The sequence below is a fragment of the Protopterus annectens genome, chromosome 3.part0 (assembly GCF_019279795.1).
Source record: "Protopterus annectens isolate FY-2018-M chromosome 3.part0, PAN1.0, whole genome shotgun sequence".
Taxonomy (NCBI): domain Eukaryota; kingdom Metazoa; phylum Chordata; order Ceratodontiformes; family Protopteridae; genus Protopterus; species Protopterus annectens.
The window spans coordinates 844,868,366-844,891,207 of NC_056731.1; the positions used below are offsets into that span (position 1 = coordinate 844,868,366).

Genomic DNA, 22,842 nt, shown 5'->3' on the forward strand with positions numbered 1-22,842 from the left:
ATCCTGGGCGACTTTAAATATCCTACCATAGACTGGAAGAACTACTCATGCCAAAACACAAATGAGCACAGATTCCTTGATTTTTGTCAGTGCTAGTGCCTTGCAACAGCTGGTTGACACCCCCACAAGAGGTGAAAATATCTTGGACTTGGTATTAACCAACATGAGTAACCACTGCAGCATTCCTACAGTGTCATCCTTCCTGGTAAAATCCAACAACAAAGTGGTCACTTTCAAAGTCACCTTTTCCTCTAACCCCAACCCCCCCCCCACTAGGGTCAAATAAAAAAACTTCTCCAAAGCTGACTACAACCTCCAGAGGGAAGGTATAAACAGCTTCACAGCCACTGGCACATATGTCCAAACCTACACCAAAGTACTACATGAGCAGTTACATAGCTGCATGGAATCAGGAATACCTGACAGGACAAAATTATCTATCTTCCTCACAGAAGAGTAAACCTGTCTGGTGGACATCTGCAATAAATAAACTCGATAATAAAAGGAACAAATTGCTGTTCAGGATCAAGAAAGAGCAGGTGCCTAATTGGAAGCAAGCTCTCCTTAGCCTGAACAAGCAAATAAGAGCACTAGTGAAATCCTCCAATGCAAACTTTGAGTCCAAACTAGCCACATCTACTAAAGACGATCATAAGGCCTTCTTCACATATGTTCGCAATCTCAAAGGAAGCACTCAGATCTGCTCAGAACTGGTGGTCAAGGACGCCACATTCACAAATGCAGTAGATATAGCCAACCTGCTGGCAGACAAGTTCAGTGAAATCTTCATCCCTCTGCCCCCCCCCCCCCAATCAGTAAATCAGGACATCCACAGCCCCTGCACTCTCCCCTTACCTCTAGGGAGCAAGTCATCACTGCCCTTTCAAAGGCAAAAAATACAGTCTCCATGGGACCCGATAACATCCCAGGCTGCATCCTACATGAACTCCGGCAGGAACTTTCACCACCACTAGGCACCCTATTCAACCAAAGCTTCAGCACCGGCTTTGTCCCAGCCAAGTGGACAGCCACTGTCATACCTCCGCACAAAGGTGGAGCATCCACCGATCCAGAAAATTATAGACCCATCAGTCTAACTAGCCTGATCTGCAAAGCCATGGAGCAGATTATCATGGACCTCATTAACAAAGACACTGGCAACCTCCAAACACTCAATCTCACACAGTTTGGTTTTGTCAGGGGGAGGTCATGCCTGTTAAATTTGGTTGACTTCTTTGAGACAGTCACCAAAGCCATGGACAAGGGGAAGATGGTGCGCACTGCCTATCTTGACCTGGCCAACGCCTTCAATACTATTCCCCATTCAGGTATAATAGGTCAACTCTCACAACTAGGCATCAATCTGTATGTTACCAGATGAGTAGCAAACTGGCTCACTGATAGAACCCACCTAGTCAAACTAGGGGAAGCCTGTTAGGGATATACATTTCTGAGGTGCAGGCTAAAACCAGTGGGCTATGGCTGACCAAGTTTGCAGATGACTGCAAGCTGGGCACTGTCATCAATTCCCTAGTGATTTGGACATTCTCCAAGAGGGTCTCACCCAAACAAATGACTGGTGCCAGAAACATGGCCTCAAACTGAATGCCAAAAAAAATGCATCCTCATCCCTTTTGGGGAGAGTGACATCCCCACAAATTATCACATTAATAACAAGGTCCTAAGCATGCAATCAGTTGTGAGGGACTTGGGCACCCAGGTTGATAGCAAACTGACTTTTGACCACCATATTTCCGCTGTTATACAGAAAGCTTTCTACATGGCCCACCTCATTAGTAAGGCTATCGCATCCAGGGACAAGGAGGTCATAACATCCCTGTATTCTTCCCTTATAAGACCCATTATTGAGTACAATGTCCCTTTTAGCATGTACCTCACAAAGCACATGCAGCAGCTGGAGAGACCACAGAGGTTCCTCACCAGGAGAATTCAGGGCCTCAAACATCTACCCTACACAGACTGGCTAAAGGTGCTGTCCCTCTACACAGTCTACAGACTCCTCAGAGGTGACCTCTGTCTGGCATACAAAGCAATCTCAGACCCTGCCTTGATGGGACTGCTGCATATCCGCAGGTCAAGCTCCAAACCAGTAACCCGCACTCATGACCTCAACCTGGTCTGTGACATCAATAGGACTTGTTGGTGGGACACATTTGTATCCCACAGACTCCCACTTCTGTGGAACAGACTCTCTCTCCATGTCAAGTAGAGCACCTCATTAACCCTTTTTAAGTGCAACCTGGATAACTGAATGGAGAACAGAAAATACACCACTGGGATTCCACCTGTGTCCCTGCTGGAGAGGGGCATCAGGTGCTGACTTGTTGGAACATGGGCCAAATTCTTGGCTAGGCTTGTAAGGACCTCAGGGCCAATAGTCTAGTAACTTCCTATGATCCTAGATTAATTACACTGCTGAAATAATTACCCTAGGTCTTCTCATTAAAATGAATGGCAGCAAATACCCAAGAGTATGCATCCTCAGCATGCAGTTTCCTTTCTCACTCAGTCACACAGGAACAGATCATGCACAGTCAATCCAGTCTGTGTTACACTATCCTCTAAGCTGTCAGATCGGCCATTTACATTTGACTGATCTCAGCTTAGGGGAAGATTCCTGGTTATTTGTGAGGGCAGCATCTAAACAGAGAGTAGCTGTCTCAAAAGCTAAGACTAAGCAGTTGATCTCAGGTGTAATCACCGAGGAGGATCACACATTAAGGGGAAGTTGTGTTTGTGAACAGTGTCAGATAAAGTGACTGCTTATCTTGGGATCACATTTTTTATATACAGCAAAAAAAAAAAACTGGAATACAGTTGTATGAACTACAGAGGGTGGGAACAGGGACAACACCATAGTTTTTTGGGAAGTGATATGGCACAAAGAGAAATAGTAACTTCCCACTACCACCAAATCAGCAAGCTACACTGAAGTGTACAAGGGTGTCTAGTTGTTCCTGCTTGACAGTAAACAGCAAGGCTGTTTTCTGAGTACTGAGGGTGGAGATTTGCCAGTCGTAGAGAATATCACATTTACCAAGAAGACTGGAAGTGTGATTACCAGTCATCATTTGTGAAAAAATACACATATTTTAGTAAATAGTAGGCTTTGTGCTTATAGGAACATCCAAAGTGCACGTTGGAGAATACTGGCTTGATTAAACTGCATGAGAATACAGTAGCAAATGCATATTGCATGACTGCCATTGTATCCATGGTGATTTTTTTTTTCTTTTTTGTGAGAGGAAGGAGCTTATACTGATATAGATTGTTTTCCAGTGTGGAATAATCCTCATAAGATCACATTAGTTCAAAACAATGTGGTAGCTAGATACTATTGACACGGAGTGTGAATTTATGTTAGTTTTTGTGACTGGAAAAGGGGACCTGAACTGCCATAGGGAATTCCACAGAAAGGGAAAAATAAAAAGCAATGTTTAAAGCAGGAAAGCTGCATGCTCAAAAAAAATCAGTCTGGGATAGGAATGTAATATAAAGGAACTTAAGCAGGAGGGAGTGCATAAATATTTGGGAACTGATGAAGGATCAACAATAAAACATGAACAAATGTGAACAAAACTCAGTAAATAGTATTTTAGAAGAATAAAACTAATACTGAAAACAGCCCTGACATCTAGGAACAAAGTCCAAGCTATAAACCAATTTGTTCTTCCTGTTCTAACTGACAGTTTTGGGAAGACTGACTGACCCCAAAAAGTACTGCTTCACAGTTTGTTATGAAGAGACACGGGTCTTCTCAAAACTGATTACATGTTTAGATCTGCAATCATAGTACTGCCTGCATATCTGCTGACCTCATCAGATCCAAACACAGTGAAAGTTCTGAAACATGAAGAGGACAAATCTAAGATGACTTCCCTGCTTAGTTTAACAGAAGCATACTGGTGTCAAGCAGGAATGGAAACCAAACCAGACGTAGACAAAAATCAGGCAGCAAATAAATGTGTAAAACAACAAAAGAAAGAATACAAGGAGAAGGACCGGATGAGAAGGCAAGAAAAGTGTAAAAGGTATAAATACAGTTACAAGTACAGAAAACTCCTGGAACAACCTCATGTCAATCATGATTTAACGCAGGAATCATTAAGGAGAGGTGAATTTAAACCAAAAGATGAAAGGTTAATATTAGCAATCCAGGATAGTGGACTAAGTACACAGTGGCTTACACTGTCCATTGAACATGTGGGAGAAACAGACAAATGCTGGTTCTCTAAAACAGAACCAGAAACAGTCCCATATCTTGTTCCTGGGTGCGATATAATGTGGAAAGACTGTTGCACTGGGGATTCTACAAACGTTACAGTATTGAAGTAGCTGAGAAGCATTGGAAACATAAGCCACAAAGCAGTATACAGAATGATGAAGTTAATATCACATGGGATCACACATTACCAAAGTTTAAAAAAAAAAAAAGATGCAAGAAAACCAGATACAGTAACAGTAGTCCATGAAAAGAAGACAAAAGTAGTATTGATCACTGAAATTGCTACACCCAATGATTACAGTGTCTTGTGTATAAACAGATACAAAGTTATAAAATACCAGGATTTGTTGGCAGAAATTAGGGCAATGTGGAAGAAGGATACTCGGACAGTTCCAGTAGCAGTAGAAGCAATGGGTCTCATAAAAAAAGTATTTTACAGTCTTACTTAGATATGCTACCAATACATTTAACTCTCTGTATTAATTGCAGGAGGAGTCAATTCTGAGCACACTGCGGGTGCTGCGAACAGCACTTCTGGCTAACATCAAAGATTGAAAAAATACTAATTTCAGGAGTTTTAATCATACTTTAACTTAGGAATTGGTTCCATTCCCATCATAGTATTAGAAACCCAAAAGACTAGGAAAAATTAAACCAGATTAAAAAAGAGGATTATATTAGAACATTACCCAACCACGATTTTCACACAGGAGTGGGCATGGTCTGCATGACTGACAGGGCAATCCCGTGTGATGTTGCATGGTAATCATGGGTGAGTGACAAGCCATACAGATTATCAACTGGCCTGGTGAATATTCATCATATGATCATACTTTGGCGCATACCTCTCAACCTGTTAGAGCAAGAAATCTGGACAAAGCCACCAATAGTGGGGGGACAAAGGCACCAAAATAGGGACACTTTTTAAATATTGCTCTTACCAACTTGGAAAACTGATGAATAACAGGTTTTGCATCAGGGGTATGAAAGGTATGAAGTCTGAAACTGAAATGTATGTCGTTATTTTCTGACACTAATCCTGAATAATTTGCCAGAAAGCCACAATTTTATGAGAAACAGAACAAAAGTATGAGGCAAAAATCTGGACATTCTGCGAAAATCTAAACAGTTGAGAGGTATCCTTTGGCATTCTTCAAACAGGGTCATTCCAAGGGAGTTTTTCAGTATGGAGTTAAACTCAGTATGTACTATATGTTTGTACAGGAATTGCTTTAGCAGGGAGGCGAGCCCCCCTGCACCCCCCATGTTTCTTTACTACATTTGTTTTTTTAGGAATTGGCTTTGCCGGGGGCCAGGCCAGCCCCCTGGCCTGCAGCCCCATGTTTCTTCAATATACTGTTTTGCAGTAATTGCTTTTGTGGTGGGGGGGAGGAGTGTGCTTGCCACGTTACAGAAGCAGCATGAAAGTGCAGTTGTCTACCAGACGTCACATCTGCTTAGGTTCATGCCTCGTGTGAGCTGCATTCAGGTTGTAGTCAGAAGCATGAGGCATTTAGTGTTTGCAATGTGCAGTATTGCATAATATCGGTGCACAGTGAACGGTGATAGCATAACACATGAATCATTGTCAAAGCGTACTTTTTATAATACATTGCATTCAGTTTCTGTTTTTTTTTTTATGCTTTTGTCATGTAGGTAACACCAACATCTAATATGCGCACACATTTCAACATTCTACACTTTGGATTTACGTACTGCACACTTACAGCAGCGCCCAGATTCAACTATTTAGAAAGTCTTGCATATTCATTCTAATGTTGAAGGTCTTCACGTGTTTATTCAGAGTAATACTAGCAAAAACAGTCATACGCAGGGTGGTGGGCGGAGTTTGGGCAGTCCTTGCTACTGCGCATCTGGTGGGGTAGTGTTCTAATACAAAACCAAAAAAAGATACCATAGTGAGGGCAGCTCCCATTCATGTAGTGCTGTTAAACAGAGGTTTGTTTTTCTAGTACATCCCCAAAATTGTTACAAATCTCAAAGAAAAAATTTCCCAAAGAAAAGTGCAATTTGCTCTGACAAGGCCTCAAATATGTGTGCCAGCAAAAGTGCAGAGGAAAGGAACAACAGAGGAATATCAGAAATGCTACTACTACCCGGACTGCAGCACTGCCTTTTGCTGGCAAAAGATACAGAGTACATATAAGAAACTATTACAGTCCTTCTCCTCTGGAAAAAAATGAACAGAAAAATGGGCACATGGGCTAGCTGCTTTGTGATCCGTTTTAAGCCTAACCAATTTCTCTTTCAAAGGTGAGGATCAGACTCTGCTCCATGTGTTTGTGAGGTAAACACCTTAGCCATTATACTAACATCTTCTCAGACTGCATTATGTATGTGTTGTATTATCTTGACTGAATTGTCATGATGTCTACAAAATTCTATATATTTCACCAGAAAAAAAAATATTTTGTTCAATTGTAGCATGCCACGGCTCAAATCCTATGATATAAAGCAGTCAAAGTGGTGCAGACAAATTCACTGTTGAGCTGCATTTAAATCATGGAGTGTTGCAACCAAATACTGAATGCCCTATTGTACCTAAAATTCCCAGAAAATTGTATTATGAATTCTCAAAAGAAGATGAGACATATGGCCTTTTATAAAAAGGTACAGCTCTTTCACAGTCACAATCTGACAGTTTGCAATATAAAAAAAAAAAAAAAAGAAGAAAGGTAATCTCAGTGCTATCCCCGAAGTCTCAAAACAACCCCCTAAACAGGTATAGTGGGTCCAAAAACAAAGCAGTGTAAGAAACTTGTGTGTGTGGAAGATTTTCAATCCATATATATCTAGTTGTTGCTGTTGTTGTTGCGTCTTTCGGCTTTTCCCGGTTAGGGGTCGCCACAGCGGAACTCCGGTCCGCTAATGATCGGTAGTTGATTTTTACATGCCGAGTTGCCAGCCCTGATGCACAATCTTCAATGAAGGTACGCCCATTCACGCATATCTCCGCGCAGAAGACGCTCTAGCTGAGAGTCGAACCGGACAGCGTCTTACTGTGAGGCAACAACGCTACCGCAGCACCACCATCGCGGGTTTAATCACTGTATATTAATCAGATCAGATAATGGTAGTAGAAGTAGCTAACTTAAACTCATCCTAAGTCAAAAAAAATCTATATATATAATTTGAAATATTGTACAGAATTACTAAGTATTCAAAAGTAATCCAAGCAGGGTAGGCAGCCCGTTTCCAGTCGAAAATCCTTTATTAAGTACTAAATGCCTAATGACTGAGTAATGACTAATGACTAAATGACTATGTACTTGATAAAGGATTTTCAACTGAAAACAGACTGCCTACCCTGCTTGGATTACTTTAGAATACTTAGTAATTCTGTATACTATTTCAAATTATATTTTTTTTATTATTTTTTTGACTTAGGTCGAGTTTAAGTTCACTACTTCTACTACCATTATTGATGTGTTAAAATTATTTATTTATATATCCATATACTTTTATTAAATATTTAAATGACTTAATTATTAATAATTTTTCAATAGTTTAGGAATAGAGGTTATATATTACACTTTAAAATAAGAATGAGTAATATAAGATTCAAATGTAGTATTCCTATTCAAATGATCATGGCTCTTCAGGTATTTGATAAGTATATTTATTATACTACCTTGAAATAAGTATTCATATTAAATTACACAAGATATTTATCAGTATTTACTGCATTTTATTCTGTTTGATTTCTTATTATGTGTATTTATTGTGCTTTTCCGTATCAATTGATGTACAACTATTTATTCATTTATCATTATTACTTGTTTTTAGCATCATGCTTCAGTCTTGGTCAATAGCTGTATTATTAGTTATGAATAACATTGCTCACTTTAAGACCATGAGATTTTTTGAATTGCCTGCATCAACCCACAGCATCTAATTAACTAAATAATTGAATAATTGAACAATTCATTTGTTTCATTTTGGCGCCTTTTTCCACTTCTTTGTATAAATAGAAGTTTTTAAATGTTATATGTACTGTCTGATGAAGCATAGTGGTAACTACGCGAAAGCGCTTACAGTTAATAAAAGTTCTTTGTAGATCCTATACTGGATTTTTTACTGGAAAAGTGAAGTTGTCGTTTTGGTCTTGCCGGTTTGAATGCTTTGATGTTTATGAACTTTGAGTCATCCACAGAACTTCTTATTGCTTTTACAGCTTCGTGGTGAGAGAGCCTGGTTGTTTTCAACAATAATTTGAAATATTGTACAGAATTACTAAGTATTCAAAAGTAATCCAAGCAGGGTAGGCAGCCTGTTTCCAGTCGAAAATCCTTTATTAAGTACTAAATGCCTAATGACTGAGTAATGACTAATGACTAAATGACTATGTACTTGATAAAGGATTTTCAACTGAAAACAGACTGCCTACCCTGCTTGGATTACTTTAGAATACTTAGTAATTCTGTATACTATTTCAAATTATATTTTTTTTATTATTTTTTTGACTTAGGTCGAGTTTAAGTTCACTACTTCTACTACCATTATCTGATCTGATTAATATACAGTGATTAACTCTCTCTCTATATATATATATGGCAACTCGACACCATAAAAACCAACTGCCAATCATTACCGGACCGGAGTTCTGCTGTGGCGACCCCTAACCGGGAAAAGCCGAAAGACAAACAAACATGGTGCTGTTGGTTTTGTGGATATGCAGGAGGTCCATCAGAGTGGGGTCTGACAATGCCCTGTGTGCCAGGCAAAGATCTCCCTTTAACAGCCTGTAGGAGACAGAATACAGGGATAAGGCCTTGAGGCAGTCTGCATAGGACATTTTACTTACACCCTGTATTCTTTTAGTGAGGAACCTCTTTGGACAATCCAGTTGTTGGATATGCCTGGTTAGTACACACCAAAGGGAGAACTGTACTCAATGATAGGTCTGATGAATGCCAAATACAGTGGAACAATGACTTCCTTGGACTGAGATGCCATACCTTTGTTTATAAATTGCACAACATAGAATGATTTCCTCACCACTGTAGACACGTGATGGTCAAAGGCCAGATTACTATCTATGTGTGTCCCTAAGTCCCTGACTACGTCAATATAACAGTTACCAGGGATGGATGATTTCCCAAAGGCTACTATTATAAATGTCTTGGCATTTAGTTTTAGTCCATAGCACTGACATCAGTTGTTTCTCTGTGTCAGCCCCTTCTGGAGAACATTTGTGTCAGTGTGAGATTCAATTTCAGCTCCTACTTTGCAATCATCTGCAAATTTAGTCAGCCAGAGACCACTGATATTGTTCATAACATTTGAGAAGTAAATGTCAAAAAGGAGCAGTCCAAGGACGGATCCCTGAGGGACTCCACTTGTGACTGGCCTCTTTGTAGAGGTGGACTCCTCAATTCTAACTTCCAGTGTCTTGTCTGTGAGCCAGTTGGCTATCCACTGGGTGGCATACGGGTTTGTACCTAACCTCTTTAGTTTGTCAACAATGCCCAAATGGGGTATTGTGTCAAATGCCATGGCCAGGTCATGGTAGGCAGTGTGAATGATTCTGCTCTCATCCATTGCTTTAGTGACCTTTTCAGAGAAGTCTACCAGGCTGAGTAGGCATGAACTGCCCTTGACGAAACCAAAGTGGCTTGGGTCCAGTGTCTGGAAGTTTACTATATCTCTACTGATCAGCTCCATGATAATTCTTTACATGGCTTTACACATAAGACTAGTGAGGCTTATGAGTCTGTAGTTTCCAGGGACTGTAGATTTTAGTTTGGAGCATTTCAATTTCCACATAAGACCCACAAAAAGTAACTCCTTTCTAAGTACATCTTTGAGGTTAGTCTATGATAACGTGAAAAAAATTCAACCCATAGTAATGTAATTCATTTACACAAACACACCAAACGCAACACATAGCTACACTATGTAAAATGCAGAAATCCAGGCACTGCTGGGTAAAGAACTGCATTTTGCAGCTTTGGTATCTAATTAGACACATAATATTGTAATAGGTCACAGAAATTGTGGGGGGGGGGGCAAGCACAGTTTGCTACTCTGTGGTCAAAATATACTTCAAATAAAAAGAAGAGAGCAGCAGCAGTCTGATAAGTTAATGACAGCACAGTTCTGAATATATGTCCCAGAGGTGGTGCAGAAAAGTCAAATATAACTAAGATCTGTCTGCAACTAGAAGGCACAGAAGAACCTCTATATTAACAGAAAAGCAAAGTTAAGTTAGAAAAAGGCATCACTACAAAGACTGACAGGGAATAACCCACCACATACTATATGGAAACTTATCAAAAGATTGCAACCACTAAAAATGTAATGAAGGGTGCCTGTGTGGAGACACAAAGAGACAAATCCCACAGATATACACTCTCTAATAGAAGAAAGGAGACCCAAACAAAACAGATACTGAAGTTACTAAGGTAAAGACTAAGGGACTGACAAAACAAAAAGTAGATGACAATCAATAGCATAAGCTGCCTTGGACAGATGAAAAAAATAGAAAAAGAAGAAATCCCTACACCTGTATTCTTAAGTGAAGAGACTATACCTCCACTTCACATCAGCACACTGACAAAAATGTTCTTGACTTGGCAGATTTACAGATAAGCAATGTACATTTTAATAAGGCACAATGGGAGGATAATGCATTGAGCAAGACTAAAATGGCTCGAGGAATAAAGAGAGAGAGAACAAGATGGCATCATTCAATATCCATATTTTGAATTCAAGAATGATTTACTTTAGAGGGTAAGTAAAGACATAAAAGACATGCTACACCAACTGTAATTTCAAAACCCTTTAGAATACACAATGAATGGCATAGTCATAATTCAGGAAAACTAGAGAGACAGAGAGAGAGAATTTCAACTAGGTTTTACCAGCCTATTATGATGAAAGACACTGATGATTTCTGTGCAGCATGCCCAGAATGTCACACAACTGCACACATCCTATGTTCAGAAGTCCATCAATACCTATGCTAATTACTGAGGTCCTATTTAAACAGTTAGCCGTGGATTTTATTGATCCATTAGATCAGTTAGGGAACTCACAGTCATAAGAAAAGGTTGGACAAGAGGTGCAGCCTTTTTTATTAAATTAATACTGTTATTTAAGAATTTAACTTTTTATGGTTTGTGACAGTGAGATTATAAATGACTGTCACAATTTGCTATAGGTGACTTGAATTTTGGAGTAAGTTATATAGATAATGGCGATATTTTGCTGGTTATGCTGTTCTGTAGAGTCTGTGCAAGCCATCTGGAGAAGCAGTCAGCATTGTAGGAGATGGCTGCTCGAAGAATTAATGAGACTTGTTTAGACTACACACTTGGACATTACAGTTTTACAGATAAGTGCTGTATTCTGCTGTTTAAGATGTTCTGTACAGTCTGGGCAAGTCATCTGGAAAAGCAGTCAACTTTGTAGGAGATGACTACTCGAATAATTAATGGGACTTGTTTAGACTGCACACTTGTACATTACAGCATTTAAGCCTTGTGCTTGAGATACAGGCTGTCCCCCTATCAGCAACCTAGCAAGATAAAAGAAATCCAAATAGAACAGAAGTGAATACCCAACCTGAAAGCCCTATGTGAACTACCTAGACTCTCCTCGCTCAGCCTCACAGTGTAGGTGACAACCTACAGTTATTTTGGGTATTTAAGTAAAAATTGTGAGTGCTTTAAAGTAGAACTAATTGTAAGGGTCAGCACACCCGCAGACCTACCCCTTAGGTCATCTAGTAATATCTTACGTTTTCCTCCGTTACCTTCTTAGTGAATTGAATGTAATTCTCTATGTATACCACTAGAGGGTAGCAGAACTCAAGGAATGTAAAGCTGTTTCTTACTGCCAGCCAAACTCCTCTAGCTCTGCGGACCAGCCTTTCTCAGTTATCCCTGTTAGTACTCTTACTTCAAGTAATTACCCCCCAACCCCATGAAAGATATAGTAATTACCCCCCAACCCCATGAAAGATATTAAAGGGAATTAACCTTGTTAGTCTTAAATATAAATAAACCAGACAGCTTATTCTACTGTCACTTACTACTCCTATTACAGAACTCCTTAATTAACTCTCTAAATGAACCTTACGATTCCTGCTATAAAACTCTTTAATATTACCCTTTTCCCCTACACATCTATATTAAAAGCTCACCCTCTTATGTCTTATGATAAGTAAATACAGAAAGTGCCTCTTACCTACTCAAAGCTTGTAGAACACAGTCTCACAGTATAACTGATTGCCCCTCAGCCTCTCTCAGCTGTGACCCGCTCCATTCGCCCTGCTGGCTCACTCCACTCCCCTACCCTATCCCCAATTCCCACCCACCCCAGTGGTCCTAAACTTATACTTCTTTAACCACACCCTCTCTCCCTACCAACCAATCCCTTTCACCAACCTTTTCACAAAATTAACCACACCCATAAGTTTTATCTATCAGTTACAATAAGCCACTACTTATAGTAATTTACCATATCCCTTTTGTAGCTAATAAATATTGTCCCCTTCTCTCTACGCTCTCCTTATCCAATACCTCCTTTTTTCTTAATTTCATACTCAACTCCTTAAACCTCTTATACATAATCTCAACAAGATGCCTTTAGTAGTAAAAACTAATATAACCAAATTAATACTCATAGCTATAATTTCAACTGCCCTCACCTCTGCCTACCTCCTCTGAAAAACTGTACTATTACCATTTTAACTACTCTCTAAAACAAACAGCAACACACACTTCTATACTCCTTAATAGTCAGACAAGTATCACTTCCATTCCCAGCTATTTACAACCTAAATACCATAGACTCTCCCACATTAAATACACTAAACTCACAACAAAGAAAGTGAAATATCAAACCAACTTTATAAATAAGTCTGCAATAAAACTAAATAATCTCTCCTTAAAAGATGGTGACATCCACCCTAACCCTGGCCATACCAATCCCGCTACCCTAGTAACCCACCCTAAACTCCCTAACTCTTTCCTAATAGGACATCTGAATATCCGCAGTATTAATAACAAAGTAGCCCATCTCCATGACCTTCTAGATATTCACTGCTTTGACATCTTCTGCCTGACAGAAACGTGGTTAAAACCAGGGACCAAAGACAATGAAATCATTCTCCAAGGATATAATATATTGAGACAAGACCAAATAAAAAGTAAGGGTGGGGGAGTAGCAGTTCTATTCAAAAATGGACTTCATATCTCCATTTTACCATAAAACCCACCTCAGCATAGTAAGGCAGAAGTCCTTATCACCAGATTTCAAATCAACCAAAATAAATCTTTATATATCATATGCATCTACCTACCGCCGGTAATAATATCAGTACTATAGAAGATATTCTAAGCTGGGTGTCCTCAACTTACCCGCAAGAAACAATAATACTTGGTGATTTTAATACTGACTGGAAAGTTGTCAACGCTGATAATCCTACCTCCCATATCAACCTTCATGGCTTTAGTCAAACTATCACCTCCACAACCAGAATCAATAAACCAAACAAAAAAGAGAGCACCTTAGACTCATAAATAGACAGAAACAAGCTTACAAGGTAGGAACTCTGCCAGATGATGCAAGTGATCATACTTTGACCTACATCCTAAGGCAAAAAAATGATATCTCAAACCCCTGCCACATATAGGATTGCACGTACCAACAAACACTTTAACCCAGTATTATTCCAAAATGAACTTAGTGCCTGTGACTGGAACCCTTTAAAAACTCTACCACTTGAAGAGGCTGTTAAATATCTAAACCCTAAATTCCTATCTATCCTTGATAAGCACGCACTCAAATGGTCCATTAGAATAAAGTCCAATCCAGCCCCCTGGCTTTCTAAAGAAACCAGACAGAAAATTATACTTAGGAACAAGTCTTGGGCTAAGTGAAGAGCTAACAAAAATATCTCTGATCAACAAATTTTTAGGCAGTTGAGAAATAGTACAAAAAAGGCAATACTTACAAACAAAAAAAACTACTACTGTAAACTACAGCAAAATCACCAAAACAATCCCCAGAAGTTCTGGTCTAGTATCACTAAACTCCTTTTCCCAGGGCACTCTCGTACACCTACCCCACTTCAGGCCGATCCAAATATCCCCCCCCCCCCATCAAACTGCCAATGCCTTCAATACCTTCTTCACAGAGACCATACAATCACTAGCCAGTCAACTAATCCCAGACATCTCAAGCCTTCCCACCACCGTACCTGGCACTCTACCAACATTCCATCTGCAACCCATCTCTACCACTCTCATCTACAAATTCATCCAAAAACGTAAGCCTTGTACTCCTTCTGCTGACCAGCTACCATCTGAATACATGCAAAAAGCAGCTAAAGTAATTTCCTACCATATATCCATCCTAATAAATAGAACCATTAAGGAGGGAGTCATTCCAGACATTTGGAAAATCTCCCATATTATCCCCCTACACAAAGGTGGTAACTCAAATGATTACTCTAACTACCGGCCAATAGCTCTTTTATCACCCTTAGCAGAAATTATGGAAAAAATGCATTCACCAACAACTATTAAACCATTTATCACAACATAACATAATAGCAAACTGCCAGCATGGCTTTAGGCCATCACATAGCGCAACTACCCTATTATCCTTTACAGATGCCATCAATAGAAATCGCAATAAAAACAACCTCTCATCTGCACTCTTTATTAACCTCTCAAAAGCTTTTGACATGGTAAACCATGTCCTTCTTATCAACATTCTTGAATCCCTTTCCCTTGACTCTCTGGCGGTTAAATGGTTCAAGTCCTACCTTACCAATAGGCAACAGGCAGTTCTCTGGGAAAATAATATATCATCCCTTCTGCCAGTCACCCTTGGAGTCCCTCAGGGCTCTATTCTAGGTCCACTTCTTTTTTCACTATTTATCAATGACCTCCATGTAGCAATTCCACAAGCCACCTGCATTCAATATGCAGATGATTCTACACAAGTATGCTCAGCAAGCTCCCCATCAGAACTACATTCTCTAACTCAGAATGTATTTAATATAGTTGAAACCTGGTTCACAACTTCTCAATGCTAGAAAAACTAAGCTCCTTCTCTTTACACCCACCAGTAAGTCCTCCCCCATAGATTTCTCTATCATTTCCAATAATGGCACGATTATATTCCCCGACTCTACCACTAAATTGTTAGGAATTCCTATTGACAATAACCTTACATTTGACAGCCACATAAATAACACCATAAAAACTGTCAACATAAAAATAGGCTCCTTATATAGAATCAAACCTTTCCTAACTCCAATAGCCAGAACCAAGATTGCACACTCCCATTTAATCTCAACTCTTCGGTACGCCTCACCCATATATACTAACCTAAAGAAAAATAATCTTATCAAACTAACTAATTCCTATAACAACATCGCCAGATTTGCCACTAGTAATCCCTTTAGAACTCACCACTGTCTGAATCTAATGCAGCTAGGCTGGCTTGAACTTCAAAACCATCTGAAAGTCTCCCAACTCACCATTGCCCGCAAGATATTTTATCAACCTAACAGCACTCCTATACTCTCCAATCTCATAATCCCCCTACAAAAATCTAAATTCCCTACGCTCTTCTAGCAAACTTCTTGATAGCATAAGCAAGTCTAACAATATGGCTGGAGATTCTCTGTTTTCCAACACTGTAGGGAAAAAAATGGAACCTACTGCCTAATGAACTAACTTTACTTTCTTCCTTGCCTCTCTTTAAACAAAACCTCAAAAGACACTGGTTATGCCCCTGCAGCAACCCTGACTAACCTTCTGCTTTCACTACTGATATTTCCTCCTCCTACTAAATTTACCAAAATTTTAATGCACACTCCTTGGAAGCAGGACTGTAACTAATTCAACATACTGGTGTAATCTATCCTGTTTGATGTTCTGAAAGTCCTCATGAATCATACTGTATAACGATTTATCCTATACTTTTTGTCACCTTTACTAGTGTAAATACCTACTTTATTTTATTATTACTTCTTGCATTTTTTGTATTCTTTTTTATTGAAATCCTTTCATTTACTAAGTAATAACATTGATTTTTAATTTTTAATTTCAATTTATATTTGTTACTACTGGAGCTTTTCTCCCCGGGCCTCTACTGAAAATGGACATATATCCAGTTGGACTAGCTCGGTTAACAAATGTAAAATAAAAATAAAAAATAAAATAAATAAAACACTAGTAATGGCTACCAATGCATTCTGGTGATTACTGATTATGTAACAAAGTTTCCTGATGTTTTGGCGTTATTGTGTTGCTTTTCTCCAGGGTAGAGATACCTAAAGACATACTTATGGACCAGGAAACACCATTTACTTTCACAGTAATGGACCAGCACTAAAACAGATAATAACTTCAGTGTACCACCACCAAACTTATGCGTTAGTAGTATGCTTTAACAAAACTCCGAAGCGTTAGCTAAAGAAGGCATCAGAAAAGGATGATTAGAACTGGGATGAATTACTCCCCTACCTACTGTTTTTTCTGAAAGACAGATATACCAACCTTCAACAGAATTTACCTTGTTTGCTTTACGATATGAGAGATTTCCTTGACATTCACTGCACATAGCAAAGAAGACTCTGGAAGAAGAAAAAACACATTTAAAAAGTGTAATGACACACTTCACAGACTTGCAAGTTGTTGTTCTTTCGGCTTTTTCCGGTTAGGAGTTGCCACAGCGGAACTACGGTCCGCTAATGATTGGCAGTTGGTTTTTAAGGTGCCAAGTTGCCAGCCCGACGCCCAACCTTCAACGAAGGCACGCCCATTCAACGCATGTCTTTCGAACACCCACTCGACCGCGGGGAGGACATGCAGATTCCACACAGAAGGCACTCCCAACCCAAGCCGAGAACCGAACGGGAGAACCTCTTGCTGTGAGATAACAACGCTACTGCTGCACCAATTCAGAAGTACTTCACAGACTTGCAAGACAGTGTGAAAATTGCTATGCCAATAATGAAAGAACACATGCAAAGGGCACAAAAGGCACAAAAAATGGTGTATAAAAAGAATGCCAAATCCAGGGAGTTTAAAGCATAGGGCAAGGTGTTAGTTTTAATCTCCCTCTGCTTAGAATAAATTCTTAGCAAGATAGCAAGGACCCTTTGGAAGTGATAGACAAAATGAACAAAGTGAACTACAAAATTAAGACACACAGGGAAAGAACAGACCAGAGTAAATATATCACTTGTACACATTAAAACCATGAAGGGAATCTGAAATTTCTGTAGTCACCCATGGAGCTGATAAATATACCAAGAGCAAGGCACCAGGGAATACTATCCCTACTGTTTAAGTGGAAGAGTCTTTGTTGAAGGCTCAGAAATAAGCGATGAAAGAGCTTTTACTGAGATAGAGGTTTTTGCTGCCTAGAAGAATACTTTTAATTCAGCACCATACTGAAACTGTGCCACAGGAGAAAATAAACCTAAAACAGCAAAGGGTATAATATTCCCTAAAAGGGCAATAAGTAAACAAGAAGTTTAATTTGAGAGTTACTGAGAAGTTCCAAAACTGAAGGAACAATCCAGCGTTGTTGTTCCTTAAACTGGATGACTCTGTTAGGTTTTGTACTTATTTCAAGAAAATGAATGCGATACCCAAGTTTGATATTTGTCCAATGCCTAGAACAGACAAGTTCATAAACAGGTAAGGCAAAGCAAATGTTTGCCTACCTAAGATTCGACCAAGGGGTATCTGGGAGAGGTGATATGAATGCCATTACGGATGGATTATCTTGGCCCATGAACCATCCTGAGTAGTAAAGAACCAAGTTTTCTACTGGGGGGGGTGGTCATTGTGACATAGTGAACATTAACAAAAACAGCATGCTTCACATTATTTGTCAAACATACTACATTAGTGTAAGCTTACTCTTTTATGGTATGTATTGTTAAATGGATGTTCATACTTCAAGAAATGTGACATGAAGTCTATAGTACCTTCAATGCTGAAAAACTGAAACTAAAGATTACGGCGAAACACAACACACAATAGCAGGAACTAAGTGAAAGTGTGTGTTCTAATGATCTTAAAAGAGACGGCTGTAGCCCAAGAAGAATAGAAAGGTCTGCCTCTCTGGGGAGGAGCAGCACTTTGTGGAAGAGACAACTGCCTCTCCTGGAAGACATAAAAAGCTACCAAGAGTAGGGATTATTGGTAGTTGCCAGTTGGAGGAGTTTCTGCATGACAGAAGGCAAAGGAGTTAAGACTCAACTGAAGAAAGGCTTTGACTTTACCAATAACTATTTAAAATTTTGCTGGAGATGGAGACCTGATTGAACTGTAAGAACCTGCATTTCATTGTCACTGAGTGGAGCTTCTGATTTTTTTACTGGATTTAATGGACTGTCACTGTAAGTAAATAAAATTGGACTTGTGAAATCTGCCTAAACTGTCTCTTACTCGCAATATATATTTTACATAAAAGCACATGTACACATTTATATATAAACATTTCATAACTGCACCACTTAGGGTCCTGCTCAGCACATGAACACAAGGAAATATACACTTGTGTATTATGAAGATGTAACAATACGACATTTTGTCATGCTATGAATTCATACTTGAACCTTCACCATTACTTACAAAGACTTATAAATGACTATGAAATGGCATACTGACATGAAAAACAACAGCTTGAAACACAACAGCTGTTCTTTAACACTATCTTCCCCATTGTCTTATGCACAAACTACGTGACAGATGCAAAACCTTCATGCAAAATAAAGCATTTTAATTGTGATATGATTCATACACACATATGCCAGATATAACTACTCAAAAACCTTGTCTGCCTCAGATTAACAGAAAAGTATTGCCAGGGAATAAGTCTTAGAATCTCTTTTAAAGGCCAAAATTAATAATATTTTCATAGAACCAGACAACATATCAGGCTGCATTCTCATCTGTGTCATTTATACACTACCCAAGTCTCTACTAAAACTTTTCAAACTCAGTGAAATCAGCCTATCTACAAGGTTTATGCCTGATGACTGGAGAACAACCACTGACTCCTCTTCCCACGGGTAGCCCCTCTACAGACCCTGGGACCTATAGGTCTGTAAGCGTCACCAACCATATATGCAAAACCACAGACAGTATCATAGCAGAACTCATTTATGTGGACATAGCAACTTAACTGATGTAGAACCCAATCAGTTTGGTTTTATGAAGGGCAGGTCCCATCTTGTGAACCAAGTAAGCTTCTTTGAGTATTATGAAATGTAAAATACAGTAATGTGTATTATTCAATGGCAATGCAAACAGTAAACCATGGAAATGGTCACTGAAGAAGCTGATCTTTGAAGTATAAGATTTCTACAAAAACAGATGAAGAACAGGAACCTAACTGCTGTTAAAAATAGATGGACAGGAACAATCTGTGACTACATGAAAGTTCCAGAATGAATCTCAAATGATAACTGACATGGTATTTTATATAAAGGAATAAAATGCAAGGGCTTAAAAGCCTTTCATTGAAGCAATCCGACATTGGAACTGTTCTTGTCTCCCTTAAAACAAAAATACAAATATGTGGGCACTGACTTTTTTTTTATTATGTTCAGTATATAACCATTAGATAGCCCTCTGGATGGCATTTTTCTCATTGTAACTAGCTCTTCTCAATATCTTCCATTCACCTTCACCTCCCATCAAATGTATCACGCTACAGCTTTCTATTATCTACTTTAAATATCACTTTCTACCTCCTGACTGTCACTTAAAACCTTAACTTTGCAGTCACATTCTTTAGGAATCAGAACTGTCTGTGTTATACCTACTTACTCTGCATTGTTTATTTAATGGATGGGTTCCTCAACCAATGCAGTTTCCCGTAGCAACTTTTTCCTCAGCTGTGCTGGTTGTGAACAGTACTATTTCCTCAGTAGACATATTTGAGCATTTTTTAATTCTCATATCCTTTACATAGTTCATATTGTATATGCTTTTGTAAGCCATTATCATACACGCCACTCAAAGAGCATACCCTTAATTGTCACAAATTTTGACTAAAAATGTTGCAGTCCCACCAATATCTATTTTTTTCTGAAATGCTGGCAATCATTACTGATGCAGATTTCTCCTACTTCAGAAAATGCATAGTAATTCAAGATTACCTATTCTATCAATCATCAGTCAGTAGCACCAATACTTCATTTGTCCTAGATGTTTAGTTATTCTATCAGCCATCACATTCAGCAGCACCAATATTTCATGTGTCTCTGATGTGGAACCTTTGGCAATAATTAAGTTTGATTTTGTCCCTGATTCTGGAGGAAGTACGTTGACAGCGGTGTCACAAAATGGTCCATTGCCTTCATTTTCCAATTAAAATGCCTTTCCATCTGACTATCAAACTGCTTGGCGTTGTACCAGTTGTTCCTAACATTTTTGTCCCATTACTACTTGCTGGAATGGGACCATTGTGACCAATGGTGGACTGGCAAGGGGAAGGGGGTATGCCAGGCAGTCTGTTACACCCTAAATGGCTGGGGTTTCTTGAAGTCGTAACTATCATCACATCAAGTGATCCAGCATAGTATAAAAATTCAACAACTATCTGCCATATGTTAACAACATTAACCCCACCCACACCCAATATCCCATAAATTTATGAGTGATGAATCAAAGTCAAGACCTTACCCTCACTTCCCATTCGGCTCCATCCCTCTTTACCGCGTGTTGTTAAACATTGCGCTACTATAGACAATGAACATTTTGGAACCATTAGGAAAATTACTGAGTAACATTTTCCTTGTAATGTTAGAAAAAGACAAAACGGGACAAAATACGCACAAGACGAAAAAATACCTCTCATGTCACCTGTCAAAATATCCACCTTTGAATGGGAATATAGCTGTAACACATTTTTGTAACTTAGAAATTGACTAGATGCAAAACTACTTACTAGTACCGTATTAATTCTTGCAGCACTGTTTTGTTCTTTTTCACGTGTACTGCAATATAGAAATATACAAATACATGTTTCATAAATGAACCCGCAAAACCTATACGACACAAATTCACTTCCTGATTCTAATAACTACACTTGATGCAAACAGAAATGCATTGTAGGAATTGTAGTTCTGTTTCATACGTGATTTGCCGTCGCCAAAGCCAATATCATAGCTCTCAACCATCCGTCTCTAAAATGAGGAGCACCAACTCAAAATGTGGAACAAATGAGCAAAATGTGAAACACATACTAATGGGTGACTATCAATTTCAACAAGTAGGGTCATAGAAAGGTTAAAATATGCTGGTTTTACTTGTCAAAAAAGTATTTTGATTAGTTAATATGATTCATTTTTGTTAACCATGGATATCATTTAAAATTTGTCTAACACTTAATGTGTGAGTGACCTTTTCAATGCGGAACTTTGAGGAACATGAACTTTTTAAGATGTCAAATGAGGTACGTTCCTCTTAATGAGATAATAAAAAGTACTACTATGTCCAGTTTAATCTGCACCCCCTTCTACCCCCTCTTTCCCGCAACCACGACTACAAACTGTAGGTAAGCGTGTGTTGTACATGGTGACCCCAGGCATTGGTTAATGATATGAAATCGTAATAAGTAGTTCCTCTCCTTTGTGTTCCCACTTCCTCGCGACACTGTATTGGGTTAAGAGAGTAATAAAACAATGAACGAGTAAAATACTATTATGTTATGCTCTACATGTAAGATGTGTCATAAGTTCTCGTTTTATTTGCATTTTAAAGGAAGACGCACTAAGTCTATACTGCTGCAAATCAAGCAAATACTTAACATACATCGTTTAGATCAGGGGTGTAGTAAGCAAATTCCATTTTGTACTCATATACTCTTAGTGCTATCCCACTTGGACACCTATCACTTAAAAAAGGACATCTCTCAAAATGCTACACCCCAAGCACTTAATAAGTGTAATTAACATTTTCAGCTGATCCCCCTAAAACTATTAAAAATATTGTTTTTAGGTTGGTAGTATTGCATCTGTTGTTAAAGACATTAATTTAGACAGTTGTAGACATAATATGACTTGGAAAAAAGCCATGTTGATATGATGCTCAGAAAAAAATGTACTCACTAGAGTACAGTGTATGCCTGCCTACATACACCCTTGGTTTAGATAATAAAATATAACTCAGTAAAATGTCAGAGCTTAATAATTTGCCAGAAAATCCAGACCCATAGAAGATTCTGCTCAATATATTATAATGTTTTTGTATAAAAGGACACTCCTTTTACTAATGCTTTCAGCCTTGAAGACGTATTCCATTTTAGACTACAATTTTAAAGTATTTTGGTTATGGGGGAAAACTTATGGTTTGTAAAACACTGGATGACCTCCAAATGTGTAAAAACACTGAATAGGTAGATGACCACAAATGGGCAGCTGTAGGTATGCTGCATGACCCAGACTTGTGAAAATCCTGAAAAAAATGTAACCTATGTATTCAGTGTTCATACATTCTAATAATAGGCACACAAAGCTCTAAACTGTCAGGTGCAGTGACACTTGGACATACTTTCTCATTCTTAATACACGCCTTCTCATATCTGGC

General features: G+C 38.8%; 1 protein-coding gene across 2 annotated transcripts in view; it reads right to left on the reverse strand.

Annotated features, from left to right (window-relative positions):
- The window catches only part of PIGN (phosphatidylinositol glycan anchor biosynthesis class N), a 1,150,670-nt gene extending 1,129,316 nt beyond the window's left edge, over positions 1–21,354 (reverse strand). The window contains exon 1 of one of the 2 annotated variants that reach the window (XM_044065181.1): positions 21,203–21,354. The gene's annotated coding sequence lies outside the window, so the exon portion shown is untranslated. The remainder of the gene's footprint in view (positions 1–21,202) is intronic. The other variant, XM_044065178.1, reaches the window with a different exon arrangement.
- Positions 21,355–22,842: the final 1,488 nt, after the last annotated feature.